Source organism: Mustela nivalis (genome assembly GCF_964662115.1).
Source record: "Mustela nivalis genome assembly, chromosome: 1".
In the NCBI taxonomy this organism is placed as follows: domain Eukaryota; kingdom Metazoa; phylum Chordata; class Mammalia; order Carnivora; family Mustelidae; genus Mustela; species Mustela nivalis.
In genome coordinates this window covers 3807482-3822687 of record NC_139020.1, presented here as the reverse complement: position 1 = coordinate 3822687, position 15206 = coordinate 3807482, and the positions used below count along the sequence as shown (strand labels likewise).

General features: G+C 52.5%; 1 protein-coding gene and 1 long non-coding RNA gene across 2 annotated transcripts in view; both read right to left on the bottom strand.

Annotated features, from left to right (window-relative positions):
• The window catches only part of TMPRSS2 (transmembrane serine protease 2), a 302633-nt gene that overhangs the window by 197211 nt on the left and 90216 nt on the right, over positions 1 to 15206 (bottom strand). The gene's annotated exons all lie outside the window — the stretch shown is intronic.
• LOC309846972 lies at positions 1272 to 6302 on the bottom strand. The gene is made up of 4 exons (XR_014302223.1): positions 5939 to 6302; positions 3815 to 3916; positions 1869 to 2011; positions 1272 to 1652 (listed from the first exon to the last, which is right to left on the bottom strand). It is a non-coding gene; the product is annotated as an uncharacterized lncRNA (long non-coding RNA).

Below are 15206 nucleotides of genomic sequence, written 5' to 3'. Positions count from 1 at the left end.
CATACACATCTGCCAAATCTTCTCCGGCTTGTCCAATGGCTCCAGGGGGTGGACAGGTGCCTTTGGGAAGGCTCCTTGCCTAGCAGTTACTGTCAGAGCCCGACATGGGTGAAGCGATTATTATCCCCATTGTGGGAATGATGACGACACCCAAAAGAGAACACAAAAAGTCTGCATGTTTAGGTCTTGCGCTATGAGGGGCGTCAGTCACCATCATGTGCGTTCAGCAGAGACTCAAAGGCAGGCAGGGGACCGGGAACGCTTCATGGGGGGAAGCAAGGAGAGCTTTATTGTGCCCTGGGTGGAGGCTGTCACCACGGGAAGCGGGAGCAGGCTCCCAGAAGTGGGGCATCCTTTGTGTTTTGTTAGGGGAGCATATTTGACTTTCTCCGGTTGGCCCTAAATTAGAAGCGAGGACCCAAGTTAGGAAAGCTGGCACTCACTGACCGAGTTCTGACCATTCTGGGCTGATGGTACAGAAGTTGTGGTTCATTCTCTTGCCGTGTATGTTGGGGCCATTGCCTGTGTAGGGGAGGAAAAGCTTTTTCCCTACCCTCTCAGGTTCTTGTATATTAAAGCCATCAATGGGAGGGATTTTCCTATGTGTGTGGGATCCAACACAGCAGTAGCGGACTCCTGAACTGCTTATGGTCAAAAATGGACACCGCTAACTTTGGAGGAATAAGGAAAGGGAAGAAACAGCTTCGATGGGCTTCTTTTTCTGTGGGGAAAACAAATAGGTTTCTTTAGGAACGACAAAGGAGTTTTTAGGAGAACAGGCAGGAGAGAATTTGCGATAATGTTTGCTTTAACAGGTATGAATGGTCTTCCTGTCTTCTTCAGGGCTGTATGTCCCCAGGGAGGGGATATATGACAGCCTCATTTCTCAGAAGTTGCTGCTTTTCGTCAACTAAGGGAAGCTCCAAAGAGGCTTTGTTCTGCCTCTGTTGAATCTCAAATGTCTTAACTTAGAATAATCGTTATGCCAACTTGGGGGGCGGGTCCTGAATGGGTCCCCACATCTGTTTGTCATACAAGCTCTCACCATTTCCAGGATAGAGAAATTGAGGCCTTTTGCAAGCGCTCCTTAGTAGGAGGCAAGGCTGTTCAAGGTGGGGAGAAGTTGGGGGGCGGATTTTGTAAATATGATGTCGCAGAAGAAAGTCCTACCCACCCACCCACAGGAATCGTCCCGATGCTGGGAAAGCATGACACGGTTCCTAATTTTGAGTTGTTCACACTCTGGTGAGGGGAGACAGAATCATAAAGAATTAATTTTTTAAAAGATTTTATTTATTTATTTGACAAACAGAGATCACAAGTAGGCAGAGAGGCAGGCAGAGAGAAAGGGGGAAGCAGGCTCCTGGCCGAGCAGAGAACCCAAGGCGGGGCTCCATCCCAGGATGCTGGGATCATGATCTGAGCCGAAGGCAGAGGCTTTAACCCACTGAGCCATCCAGGTGCCCCCAGAATCATGAAGAATTATTGATGTTACGTTAAAAACTCCAGTTATTCCTTTTGTAAAATATCCGCCTATCCATCCATGCCTAGAACAGAATGTTGCGGTGATAAACACTTGCACCGCGTGCGAGATGAGAGCAACGTTGTTTCCTCCCGTTTATTACCTGCTGGAGTTTCCAGATTGTCTGTACCTGCAGAATTTATTGGGGGGGTGGTGGTGGCAGATTTTAAAAAACCCCTGTTTCCTTATCGCTGAAAAGGCTGGTTGGTTCCCGGGCCCTTGCGCAGCTTTCCTAACTGATTCTTCCTGCCCACCGCCCGCCACTGCCCTGGGCGGCCGGGCCCCTGCAGGGCCACTTCACAAACCCAGGACGCCAGGCTCTCTCAGGCCTCTGGTCCTCGTTCACCTTGAATTCTGTCTGGAGCATTTTCCTCCTTTGCTTGGGAATTTCCCCCTTTACTCCCCCAAACCCGGTTTAAACGTCTTCACTTCTGAATCTCACAGCACCATCCGTCTGCTCGCACAATTCTGCGAGCTCTTCCCGGGTCCCTCAAAAAAAAAAAAAAAAAAAAGTGCTGTAAGAAGGATGTGCAATATCCCACCCCCCCAGAGGCACCATGATTTGTTCTCTCAGGTCGTGGTAGGTAGGTGCGTTGTTTCCAACTTTTGTATGTAAGTGATGCTGTGATAAACCCTCTGGATTCGCAATCTTTGACCACGTCTCTGCTTCTTTACAATAGATTTCTAGGATCCCCGGGTCATAGAGGAAGAACATTTTTTAAAGGATTTATTTAGGGGCACCTGGGTGGCTCAATGGGTTAAAGCCTCTGACTTTGGCTCATGTCATGACCTCAGGGTCCTGGGATTGAGCCCCGCATCGGGCTCTCTGTTTGGCAGGAGCTTGCTTCCCCCTCTCTCTCTGTCTGCCTCTCTGCCTACTTGTGATCTCTGTCTGTCAAATAAATAAATAAATAAATAAATAAATAAATAAATAAATAAATGATTTGTTTATTTATTTATTTAGAGCGACTGCAAATGCACAAGCAGGGAGGGGGGGTGGGTAGAGGGGGAGGGACAGAGGGAGCGGGAGAACGAGACCCTCAAGTCAGCTCCACACCCGGGGCAGGCTGGGTGCGGGGCTTTATCTCCTGGTCCTGAGATCATGACCTGAGCCGAAACCACGAGTCCGCCACTTAACCAACTGCGCCATGCAGGCGTCCCCTAGGAAGGACACTTGTTAAGGCTCTTCCTACATATCTCAGAATTGCTTTCCAAACAGATTGTGCAACTTCTTCTCAGGCCCCGGTGTGTAGGTGTACATGTCCCACCCCGAGTGGATGCTGTCATTTCAAAACCATATGTTGGTCTCATCGCTGAAGATGCCACTTCAAGTGGTTTGATTTGCGTTTGACTCTTCGTGAGATTATATCTTTAAAAATTGGCTTACTTTAAAAATTCAATTATATAGCATAATGGTTCCAGGCTTCAGAGTCCAAGAGAGGCTCAGCTCTTGGCTCTGTTGATTAGAACCGGGGGACCTGGGGGAAATTCTGGCCTCCTTGTGCATTAACAAACCAGGGGTCAGGTGGGCCCACTTCATGGAGCCCTTGTGAGGACCGAATCAACACGTACATGCAAAACACTCAGCTTGGTGTCTAGGGCCAGGGTCCTCCAGAAACATGACCTGTGTGATCAGCATTTTTGGAATTCTGCAAATTGTATGCTTTTTGACTGTGGATTTTTGTTTGTTTGTTTGGTTTTGGTGGAGTGTGTTTTTCATACTCATTGGTAAGAGTTCTGCTGTATATCAAGAAGTTCAACCCTTTTTTTGTCATATTTATGCTGATATATTTGCAAAATTTTCCACTTATTTTGACCTTGTATCATTTCTACCCCCATGACATTTTCCTTCTATGTAGAAAAACATACTCGTGTCTTTGTTGAGTCCTTCCATGAATTCTATGCCAATAATTCCTTCCCGGAACCGAGAGCCATGAAATAGTTTCTCTCCCTTTTTGGAGGGAAATCCCTGTGATTCTTTTGTGTTCTCTCTTACATCCCCGGGCAGACTATTTTGGTCTCAGTTACTGGAGAGGATCACACTGGACCCTTTCACAGAACCTTTTGGGGAATAATTTTTTATGGACCTAAAAGCAGAAGGCGACGTGATTAGCTATGTTTTCAACAGCTTGCTGGCTCCCGTGCCGCAGGAGAGACCACAGCGATCTTAAACATAGCCAACTGGTACTCAGTCCTTCCTGTGGCCCGGGCTCTGCTCTGGGCCTTTGCACACCCTAAATCCCTCGAGCTCATGACCACCCAGAGACATGAGCTGGAGTTTAAGGAACTTACCCACAGTCAGAGCCAGGAATGGAGTCCAGAAGAAGGAGTGATAGACCCAAGGAGATGCGTTTTTCCAAAGTGATGGTCTCGATGAAAAGCAGTGCGGTCAACCTAGACAGTAGCATAAGGAGGAGAGGTCAGGGCAGATGAGCGGATCTGGGACCTGACGACACCGGACGACCCGCTGCCTGTTGGGGCACCGTTAGGAGGAGGGAAGTTGAGAATCCCATCCAAGTGCGCAAGACCCTCGAAGACGGCACGCACCACAAATGCCTCCTTCCTGCGTCCCCACGGTTCTGGCACACTCGGCTCCCAGCACTGAGACACCAGCAGTCTTCACCTTCCCAAACGGCCCAGACGCAGCAGGCACTGGTGGGAGCGGGAAGGCTCTTGTTTCTCTCTCACCCAGACCCGTCACACCTTTGTCCCCCACCCCGTCACCCTCTGCTTGCACAATGCCTGGCTCTGGCCTTGGGCTCCCGCACAGGGAGTGTCTGCGTGGCACAGCTGGTCGTGCCTGACCTCCCGGTCACTTCCACATTAGCTCGTGTTCCCCACACTAGAGGCCACTGGCCGGGCCCCTTCCGAGGACGGCCTGGGTCCCTGTGGTTGACCAGCTGCCCAAGCCAGACTGGCCGTGACCATGTCCATCGTGAATGGGTGTGACGTGCCCGCCGTCGGTGCCCCTTGACCCTCTGAGCAGAATAATGAGGCCCATTGCTCTGCGATGTGCAAAGGCTGGGCCGAGGGCAGAGCTCTAGGACTTGCGCCGCGGTGAGCATGGCCACAGCCCCCTTCGGAGTCCCAATAGCAGGAGCTCAGAATCCAAAAGCAAATTAGAAACCACCCATATCTCACCTTGTCCCAACAGCTCACGTAGTGACTCTGGCGTCAGCCGCAGTGACTTTGGGGAGCCCCTCTCTGCTCGGACAAACAAGCTTCTCCATCCCGTTCTTCCTCCTCTCTGTGTTGGGCCACAGAAGCTCGCGGTTCCGGGGATAGGGGAAGGGCCACCGGGGCTGTGCACCTGCAGGGCTGGGTGGGCGCCGGGCCTCTAACACACGCTCGAGAAACACTTGTTTCCTAGAGCAGTTTGCCGCCTCCTCCGGGGACAGCCTGGAGGACAGGACCCCGTGCAGACTGGGGTCAGTAAGGAGCCCCACCAGCCGGCCCCGGTCTCTGCCAGCAGCTTGTCCTTGCATGTTCAGGTGTCGTCTGCACCAAAGATCTTAACCCCAGTAGACTTGCTACAGCAGGGGTCTGAGCAGAAAGTCTGCGGTCACAGTATGTTCGCACCGTCTAAGTGTGGCCGTCCTGTGACATGAAGATCGTGCTCTCGGCCCTGGGCAGCTGTTCCTTTTCTGGCTCCTCATCCCGGCAACCTCACCGCGTCCCCGAGCCGGCAGAGAAGCTGCCAGAAGGTTCCTCTGCCCCAGACAGTGGGCCTCCCTGACCTGCCTCCTCTGCTGCCCTGGAGCCCAGGGCCTGTCCTGTTAGCCTGTCTTAGCGGATTGTGTACCCACGATCGCTCTCAAACCTCAGGCATGCCACTCCTCTTGCATTTCCTGTTCAGGGAGACACCTGTGTTCCGTGACATCAGTTTACTTATCTGTCAACAAAGCCGTGTGTCTCTGCTATTCCGCCCTCCTCCCTCCCTGCCCCGTGCGCCACCCAGCCTGGGTGCTGGGAGCGTGGCCTGCCCTGGGGAGAACCGCAGGGAATGAACCGGGGCCGTGCGAGGAAAACCAGGTCAGCACATTTGTGAGCTTGCGTCAGTCCCCGCGCAGCCAAGACGGAAGGCCGTGGAGATTCGTGGGGGCTCCTCGCCTGTTGGGTCTGACGTCGAAAGCCCTGTGTCCCTGGGAGGCCGTCTCTAGGGACGGAGTCGGGGGGTCCCCCTCGAGTCGGAGCGTCTTCCTCCAGATTTTCAGCTGCCGCTCATCAGAGCAGAGTCTCCCCCCCCCCACCCCCCGCCCCGTTCCTGTCTCGGCTCCGGAAGCACCATGGCTAGACAGCATGGCAGGAGAGATGCTCTGCCTTCCCTCCTTCTCCAGAAAGTCAGAGATGCAGTGACTCTCCCGTCCTCTTCTCGACGCACCCATCCCCCGTGTCAGAGCAGCCCCCACCGCGTACCCTCCTGGGACCCAGTCCCGGCAACGTCACACAGCAGCAGCGAGCCTCAGCGAAGGCCTCCGAGCCTCCGTCAGTGAGCTGGGGTCGGTGCGCGCCCAGGGCCGTGTCACCGAGTGGAGGGACGCTTTGCCAACTCCACAGACGCGGGCTGCGGCACGGGGAAGCTCCGGGTCCCCGAGCGCGTTGCAGCAACAGGACCTGCCATTTCAGCACCTTTGGCTGGCCCCTGGGTGATGCCCAGGAAGGTGTGGGGACTCGTTGGGCTGGTCCCCAGGAAGCTGACCGTGTTTGCCTTGGATCGCTGGGCTGGTCCGCAGCCTGCTGGCGCCACACCCCATGTGTCAGCCTCCGGAGGCACGCCGGACTTTCCTACCATGCTTCCTGTTTTCACTACCAAGTGGTGCTGGGCCACGGCGGTGCCCGGAGAAGACCCCCCCCCCACCAAGAACCTGCCTTGTGGGAAGGTACCTTCAATGCGCCCCGGGGGGCTTGTGCCATCCCTCTAGCACCGTCTCCCCATGCTCTGTGTGTTATATCATTTCCTTCTCCCCAAACCCCACTGATGGGGTCAGAACTCATTCAGCAAATATTTGCTGAGTACCCGCTCCCTGCAAAGGGTTGCTGGATGCACCGGGGACACATCAGGGAGCAGAGCACACGGAAGTCCCGTGCCTGTGAACCTCACATCCTAGCTAGGGAGACAGACCGCCCAGAAAACAGGAGACATGCATAGAGAAGGGGCTAGGAGGAGCTCAGTGTGGCTGTGTTGAGCAGAGACGTGATGGGGGTAGACAGCAGGCCCGGGGGAGGGGCGTTATCCCCACTTTACAGGTGAGGAAACCGAGGCGCAGATGGATGGAACAGCTTGGTCAAGGTCTTGAGGCTCACAATGCAGCAAAGGCTGACCTTGAGCTCTGAAATCGGAGACTGTTCTCTAAATGGGCCGTCTCAAGCCTTTTCCCATAAAGGGCTAGGGTGTAAATATTTTAGGGTTTGTAGGGAGCATAGGGACTCTGCTGTCTAGTCTTCCTCTTTTTTTTTTTTTTTGTTACAGTCCTGAAAGTGTGTAAAAATCATTCTTACCTCTCTGTGGCACAAACACAGGGGCCGGGGGATGGCTCTTGGACCCCAGCTCTGAGCCACGAGCCTTGGGCACTTTCCCAATAAAGCTCAATGTTCTCAAAGCCCCACACAACCCTGGCGGATGGACGCGCTCTCATTTCACAGACAAGAAAATCAAGGCTGGGAAAAGTGAGATCGTTTGGCCGTGATTGAAGAGGCAGAATCATGCCCTTCTGTAGGGCTGACGAGATTCAGGCACGTTTTTCCTTCTGCCCTAAGCGTCTCACTTTGGACAGTGGTTTAAACCCCTGCTCTAAAAGGCAACTTTCACGACTCCGGAAACAATTAAACGTAGATTGCTAAATGGTCGGTAATCCAACCCGGGCATAAAGCCGAAAGAATCGGAAGCAGGGTCTCCCAGAGCTGTCCGCACACCCGTGTCCAGAGCAGCGTCGTTCGCAAGACCTGCAGAAAGGAAGGAACCGAGTGTCCCTCGAGGGACGCAAAACCCGGAGCCTTCGGGCCAGGGAGTCGCCCTCAGCCTTAGAAACGAAGGACATTCGGACACCTGCCGCAGCAAGGTTGAACCTCGAGGAGGTGGCGCTCGGTGACGCCAGCCAGACACAAAGGGACCCATAGTGTGTGACTCCGCTAACATGAGGTAACTAGAGGAGTCGGATCTGCAGAGACAGAAGGCAGGACAGGGTGACGGGCGCGGCGGGAGGGCGTGGGGAGTTAGTGTTTAAAGGGGCCACGATGACTGGGGGACCCGGAAGATAAGGGACTTGGGACACAGACACACAGGGAGGAGGACAGTGTAAGAGTCACCGAAGAGCAGGCCACGTGAAGATGGAGGCAGGGAGCGTGGTGAGCCGTCGACAAGCCGAGGATCGCCGAGGACGGCCGGCAGCCACCCAAAGCTAGTAGAGAAGCACAGAAGCGTCCTCCCCCAGAGACTTAAAAAGGAGTAGGGCCTCGCCAGCCCCCGGATTACAGACACCCAGCCTCCAGAACTGTGAAATATTACATTTCTGTTGTTTAAGCCACTAAATGTATATGATTTGTTAGGACAGCCCCACGAACTCCTGCAGAAGGTAAACAGCTCAGCTCGGATTTCTCAGCATGGGACCCACAGTCAGACGTGGTCTTGTAGTCTGAGCAGAGGGATGTCCCTTCTGCGTTCTCCCCTAGGGCAGCAGGAACCCCAGGGACCCTCTAGGGACCCTGCTGCCGGAGACTCCCCCATCCAGTGTCCAAAGGAGGCACATTGGAGTGTCTGAGCAGGACAAGAAATGACAAGCAGGAAACCCATTGTCTGGCTGGAGAAAGCTTCCAAGCTCGTTTGCTGCTTTAAACACCAGGGTTTGGGTTCCACCCAGAGAAAAAACAAGAAGACTCTGAAGAAGACAGTGAGGAGAAGAAGACAGTGTTGGAGGGACAGTTTCCATTTCTGCCACTGCCCGTGTTGCTAGTAGGACATGTCGGGACCCCACCCTTGTTAACTGGTGGCTGGCGGCATAACCGTAAATCCACTCATACTAGGCTCTAAATGTGCCAAAAGCCAGAGATGATTCCTCCTTGGTACATGTGCCCGTGCTCACGGCCACCACCATTGGTGCCGCTGGACACAGCAAAGAGGGGACTCTCAGACCACCTATGGTGCCTACCTCAAGGTCCACACCACGGGGCTTGAGCTCCTAAAACCAACTCAGAGGATACACTCGGGTGTGCTTACACTGATTTTCTCCAGAGGGGAGAGTACACAACTTTCACCAGATTATGATTCCTTCCTTTTAAAATTTAATTGTCTGAAAATTCAAATCGTGTTGCAAAGCTCGTGATAAACAGTGGTTGTCAGGACGCACCTTCCCACCTCCCATTCCCGCCCACCTTGAGTCTTGCTTTTCAAGTCTTTTAACAGTTGTTTTTTAAATCTTTACCTCTGCATTTTTAACTCACATACCTTATGATTTCTTGGTTTTTCAGTTTGGCCACCACTCCACACACACGCTTAACCTCTTTCACGCGGCCCACCATCTCCATACTTTAGTTATATTGCAATCTTCAGCCACAACAACAATTAGCACTGACATTACAATGACTCCATAAATACTCTTCCAAGTCGGCCAGTTAGGACACTCAGACGGCCTTTTCTTTCTGACGCAACTTTTTGGGTTTTCCTGGACTTGGTTGTTGCTTCACTTTTTTTTTGCATATCCTTCATTTTTTATATACAACTTCCCAACTACTCCCCCAAATTATTTGATAAAGCTGAAAAGCTCCTCTCAGCAAAGTCACACTGATCAGGTAATCATTCATTTTTACTTTGTTTTGTTGTTGTTGTTGTTGTTGTTTTCATGATGATATCCCTTCTGGAGATCTCTGCCCTCCTGTATGTATCTGGACTGGTTGATCTCTTGGCTTGTGACACAGCTCTGCCCTCCTGAGAACTCCCTTCAACTTCAGTGAGAACCTCTTTTTAGCTTTCCATGTTAGCTATTGTGTGTCCTGTAACCTTTGTCTTTTCTTTTTCTGGATTTACTTTCTTGCTCAAGTAGAACATCTTCCAGGAGCCTCCTAAAAAAAACAAAAAAAACAAAAACAAAAAAAAAAAAACATGCCTGCAAGGTACGACTTGTAAATCTCAACTATCTTTGAACATCTTTCTTTGATTGCTTGTATTAATAAAAAATTCCAGGTGAAACATTTCTTAGTTAGAATTTAGCAGACATTGCTCCATTATCTTCTGCTTTCCAGTATTGCTATCGAGAAATTCTGATCTTCTGAATATTCTATTATTTCTGTCCTATAAATATTTATGGTCCTTCTTCCTAAATCCACAGCATTTTGATCTTTCAAAATGACGTGGGGTTTTTTTTTTTTGCATTTATTGTTTAGAAACTTAGTTAGCTCTTTCGATCAGGAAACTTGATGTCCTACCGTTCTGGGACTGTACAGTTCTCGTATTGCTCCCTTGATGATTTTCTTTTCTTTTTGCTCTTTCTTGAGGCACCAGGTTTAGAGCATGTCTGGTTTAATTTCCCTGAGCTCTCTGCAGGGGCAGTTGGGTTGTTGTCTGGTTCTGTGCAGCAAGGGAGAAGATCTTAGGGTCTAAATGTTTCTTACAGCATATTCTCAGCACTTGATTTCTATAGTATTCACCCAACTCCTCACTTCCACTTTCAAAGATGCCTGGTGTCTCCAATTTCACAGCCATTCCGGAGATCTGCAGTGCAGATCTCACTGACCTTGTACAGGTCAGTGAGCATCAATTCCGCTTCGGTTTTCACGGGTCTGCTGTGCTAGCTCATCATCTATGGATCACATGTGGCTGCATGTAACAGAATTCCATCCAATGGCTCAAACAGCATTTTGATTCTCTTACCAGAACGAAGCAATCCGTGGCTATGACAGCAGCCTCCTGAGGTTAGCACGGTCTTCTATCTTTCTGCTCTACCATGCTTCTCAGGTGACTCCCATCCTCAGAGCCGTTTCATGGCCACAGATAGCCCCTCCACCCCAGCTGCATGTGCACATTCCAAGTCAGGAGAAAGAGAGAAAAGGAACAAAGTAAAGAAGAACGAATGGCCCCAATGTCAGGAACGGGGTTTTCCTGGGGTCCCCAGCAGACTTCTGTATACAGAGTCACACGGCCATCTTTAGGCACAACGGACGCTGAGAAACAAGTTAATTGGAACACGACTGCCAGCACTGATGTTGGGATTCTGTCTGCAAGGAGGAAGAGAGAAAGGGTTTGAGGAGGCCACTAGCATTGTCCGCCACAGGCCGACTATGGGAATTTTCATGAGCAGCCCTCCCCTCGTGCCTCCTCTCCCTTCCCTTTGTTCTGGCGAGTTGACCTCTTACTCTTCCAGTGCCAGTGTTTTAGAGGATTTCTTCGGCAGGATCAAAAAATCAAAGTACATATTCAATCTACGATGTTTAACCTGATGCCCCAGGGAAGGTCAAGGCCCATGGAGCTAATTTGTTTCCTTGTAAGTCGGGATACTTCTTCTTTTGTGTTGAGTAGAAAGAACAATCTCACTCAGTCACTTTGATTTATAACTTTTTTTAAAAGATATTATTTATTTGAGAGAGAGAGAGAGAGAGCACCAGCAGGGGGAGGGGCAGAGGCAGAGGGAGAAGCAGGCTCCTCGCTGAGCAGGGAGCCTGACATAGGGCTCCATCCTGGGACGCCGAGATCATGACCTGGGCCGAAGGCAGATGCCTCCCGCACTGAGCCTCCCCGGGCTCCCCCTCCTCTTCATTTTTAAAGTGAAGACACTGGGTGAGGAAAGCATTTCCCACGGGAAACTCTGGCAAGAAAACAAAAAGCGAAACAAGCATGGCAGAAAAAGATGAACGGACGGCAAAGAAGCCCACGAAAAGATACTTGATCATTAATCATTAGAGAAATTCAAATAAAACCACAGTGAGATACTATTACATACCCACAAGAGTGACTAAAATGATAATAATAACAGGAATAATAATCGCACAAAACCAAGTGCCCGTGAGGAGGCAGAGCAGAGGAATAAATTGCTGATGACGATGCAGAACGGCACAGCCCTGGGGGAATCAGGTGGGCAGTTTCTTATGAAGTTAAACATATATTGGACCAAATGACCCAGAAATCCTAATCCTAGGTATCTACCCGAGAAATACAAACTAATGTTTACCCCGAAACCTGTAGCCACGTGCTTACGGCAGCTCTACTCACCCCCAAACTGCTGACGACCCTTATCCGCCTCACTTGATCGCTGAGCAGACTCCGGCGACCGACGACGGGTGACACTCAGCAGAAAGGAAGGAGCTACGGATACAGCCACGGCACGGAGGACGCTCGGACCCGCGGCTGAATGACAGGCCAGACGCTACGGGCTCCGCTGAGACGCCCTTCTGGGAAGGGCAACACGGTTGAGCCTGGGAACCAGTCTGTGGTTGCGGGGGCCGCGGTGCGAGGGGGGCCGCGGTGCGAGGGGGAGACTGACAGGGGCGCCCTGGGGGTTGAGAGCTGCACTCTGTGTCTCCATTAGGAGAGCGGTTCTACAGCACGTGCCTCCGTCAAAACTCAGAACCCAAGTCGTCGTCTTTTTTTTTTTTTTTTAAGATTTTATTTATTTATTTGACAGACCGAGATCACAAGTAGGCAGAGAGGCAGGCCGGGGGGTTGGGGAGACGGCTCCCCACTGAGCAGAGAGCCGGATGCAATGCGGGGCTCGATCCCACATCCCTGAGATCATGACCTGAGCCGAAGGCAGAGGCTTAACCCGCTGAGCCACCCAGGCGCCCCAAGTGGAGTCTTCTTGTATGTGAATTAGTCTCCGTAAACCTGACTTGTAAACATCAGTTAAAGTCAGAAACACCTGGGAAATGCTGCACCTGGATCCCTGCTCATTGAGTCCCTGAGCACCTGAGCACAGCCAAGGCACTGAGAAGTCCTGCTGCCAAGGCACTGAGAAATCCTGCCAACCATTTAACCAAGAGGATTTGTTCTCCAAATCCTTTTCCAAGTGACAGGCTTTAATGAGCCTCAGGATGATGTGGAGCCCCTCGGTGAGCTCGTCGGTGACCTTGGGTCGGTGTGGGCTCATGGCCTCCCTGCAGGGGACTCAGGCTTAGCATCTAGGTTTCTTTGAGGATAGCCAGCTCCTCCACGCTTTTATGCACGGCCTTCCCTCCTGCCCCACAGACCAAGCAGCAGGGCGGGCTGCTGGGAGAGGGAGGTTCCCCCAAGGGGAGGAATGCTGAGGCCAGGCCTGGGGACAGCACATGCCCCTCCCTCGGGGCCTGCTGCCGGCCAGGGGACTGTGGCCACCATCACAAAGGTGAACGCTGCTTGGCCGCTCATGCCTGGGCTCAGCACTGGGCAGCCGTTGCACAAGACCCGTTGAAGGAGGCGCGGCCGTCATCTCTGAGCGCGGTGAGATGCGGCGAAGCCCGGACTCCCGAGTGCCCCCGGCCTTCAGACCCCCTCGGAGGTCAAAGCCCAGCACCAGACAGGCCAGAACCATCTTTCCCCAGGTTTGGGCCATCTTCCCTGTGCGATCAGAGCAGGACCGGGTCCAAACTGCCGTGTCCTCTCCCAATTTCGACAGCCGTCCAGGTGCTGCCCAAGGACACTGATGGAGATGACTCAGCGGGCAGCGGGCAGCGGGCAGCGGGGAGCGGGGAGCGCTCACACGGAGCTGCAGGAGACGGCGCCAGCGCTAGTGTGGGTGCTCCTTCCTCACTGGAGGGCTTCCAGGAGGAGGCCCCGCCCCCCCCACACCCCTACACAAAGCTTGCCCCGCCCCTGCCCCCCCTGCCCGCCCTCCTGCTGGCCAGTCCAAGTGCTAAAAATAGTCTCACCTGCGGCCAGAATCAATACCATCATATTTTCCACGGCAGGCATGAGCTTGGCGGACAATGGAGACGATTGTGCTGTTCCCGCCTCCCCCACGCAGCTTCCCAGGGCAGAGGGAAGCTTTCAAAATGGGATGGTGGGCACTGGACCCACACGGTGGCTCCCAGAGCAGGGTTGGGTGAGACTGTGGTTGCAACCAAGTCCTGGGAGAGGAGGTAACCCACTGCCTTTTTTCTGTTGTTTTTTTAATGCCCTAACATTTACAGGCACAGGTTTGTTGTTTCAGAGCAAAGCAAGCCAGCCGGCGACCATACCGATAAAATAAGGGTCTAAATTTGATCTCCAAAGAGGTTCTTTATTTTGTAAGACAGGCTCTTAGCAAGCAAACCTTTTGCGTCGTGAAAATATTCTCAGAATGTTGATGGACACAGAACTATTTAACAAACTGGACCACATCGTCGGGTGCACACGACTCCTCGTTCGAGGTGGCCTTGGAAGGGACACTTCCTTTCCCCACACTGGGCGGATCCATCCCATGTTCGCGCACTGGGCTGCTCAATGAGGCATCAGCAAACCGCGGACACTGATTCTCCCACAGCTCTGGAGACGGCAGTTTAGGATCTGGGCATCTGCGGGTCCCGGTCTCTCTGAAGTCTTCTGGGGAGGGACCCTTCCTTGCCTCCTCCAGCTTCTGGGGGTTCCAGCCATCCTTGGCGCTGGGGACTGGGAGGCGCATGACGTGGGCCACGTGGCGGTCTCCGCCCAGCGCCCGTACAGCACAGCGCAGGGCCAGTTGCGCACGCAGGGCGGTCCTTGCCACAAAGCAGCAGACTGAGCCTTGAGCTGGTTCTGTGTGTCCCGTCAACTCCCTGCCAGGACCCGCAGAGGGGATGCTCCAGAGGAATGCGGGTGTGCGTGTGCGCGTGTGCGCATGTGCTCTGCGTGCGGGTGTGCATGTGTGTGCTCTGTGTGCTCACATGTGTGTGCCCTACATGTGTGCTCGAGTGTGGGTGCTGTGTGTGTGCACGTGTGCGTGTGCTCTGTGTGATCACGTGTGTGTGCCCTACATGTGTGCAATGTGCGTGTGCTCTGTGTGTGTGTGTGCGCGCTGTGCGGTCACATGTGTGTGCTCTATATGTGGGCATGCATGTGTGTGTTCTGTGTGTGTCCTACATGTGTGCATGTGTGTGTGTGCTCTGTGTGTGCATGTGTGTGTGTGTGATCACTTGTAGGTGCTCCAGATGTGCACGTGCATGTGTGCATGTGCTTTGTGCACACACACATGTGTGTGTGTGCTCAGGTGTCTGTGTTCTGCATGTGTGCACACGCATGTGTGTGTGTGCTCTCACTGTGTGCACATGCGTGCATTGTGCTCTGTGTGTGCACACATGTGTGCGTGCACTCTACATGTGCATGAGTGTGTCTCCCTGGGGACGCTGGTGGCTGGCCTGCCTCTCCACCTCAGGCAGCCAGATTTATGGGGGGAAAAGGATGCCTTGTGGAACTTTAGTTTAAATATAAACATTTAACAGGATATACTTACGCTGAAATATTATTTGCTCTTTATCTAGAATTCACATACACCTGGAAGTCCTAAATTTTATCTCGCAGTCTTAAAGCTGCTGCTTGCCCTCGTGGCTCTCCGGTCGCTGGGCTGCCGACCCCTCCCCCTGAAACACAGCAGGTGTAGACAGGCTTCGGATTCCCCCCGGGGGCCCCGGCCAGAAGCACACAGAACATTAACAGCCCTTCCCTCCAGTTAGTGGCTCGCAGATCATTTTCATGTCCTAGTTTACACTCTTCTATAGTGTCTAACTTTTTCCTACCAAAGTCCACCTCATAGAAAGTATGTCAGTGATT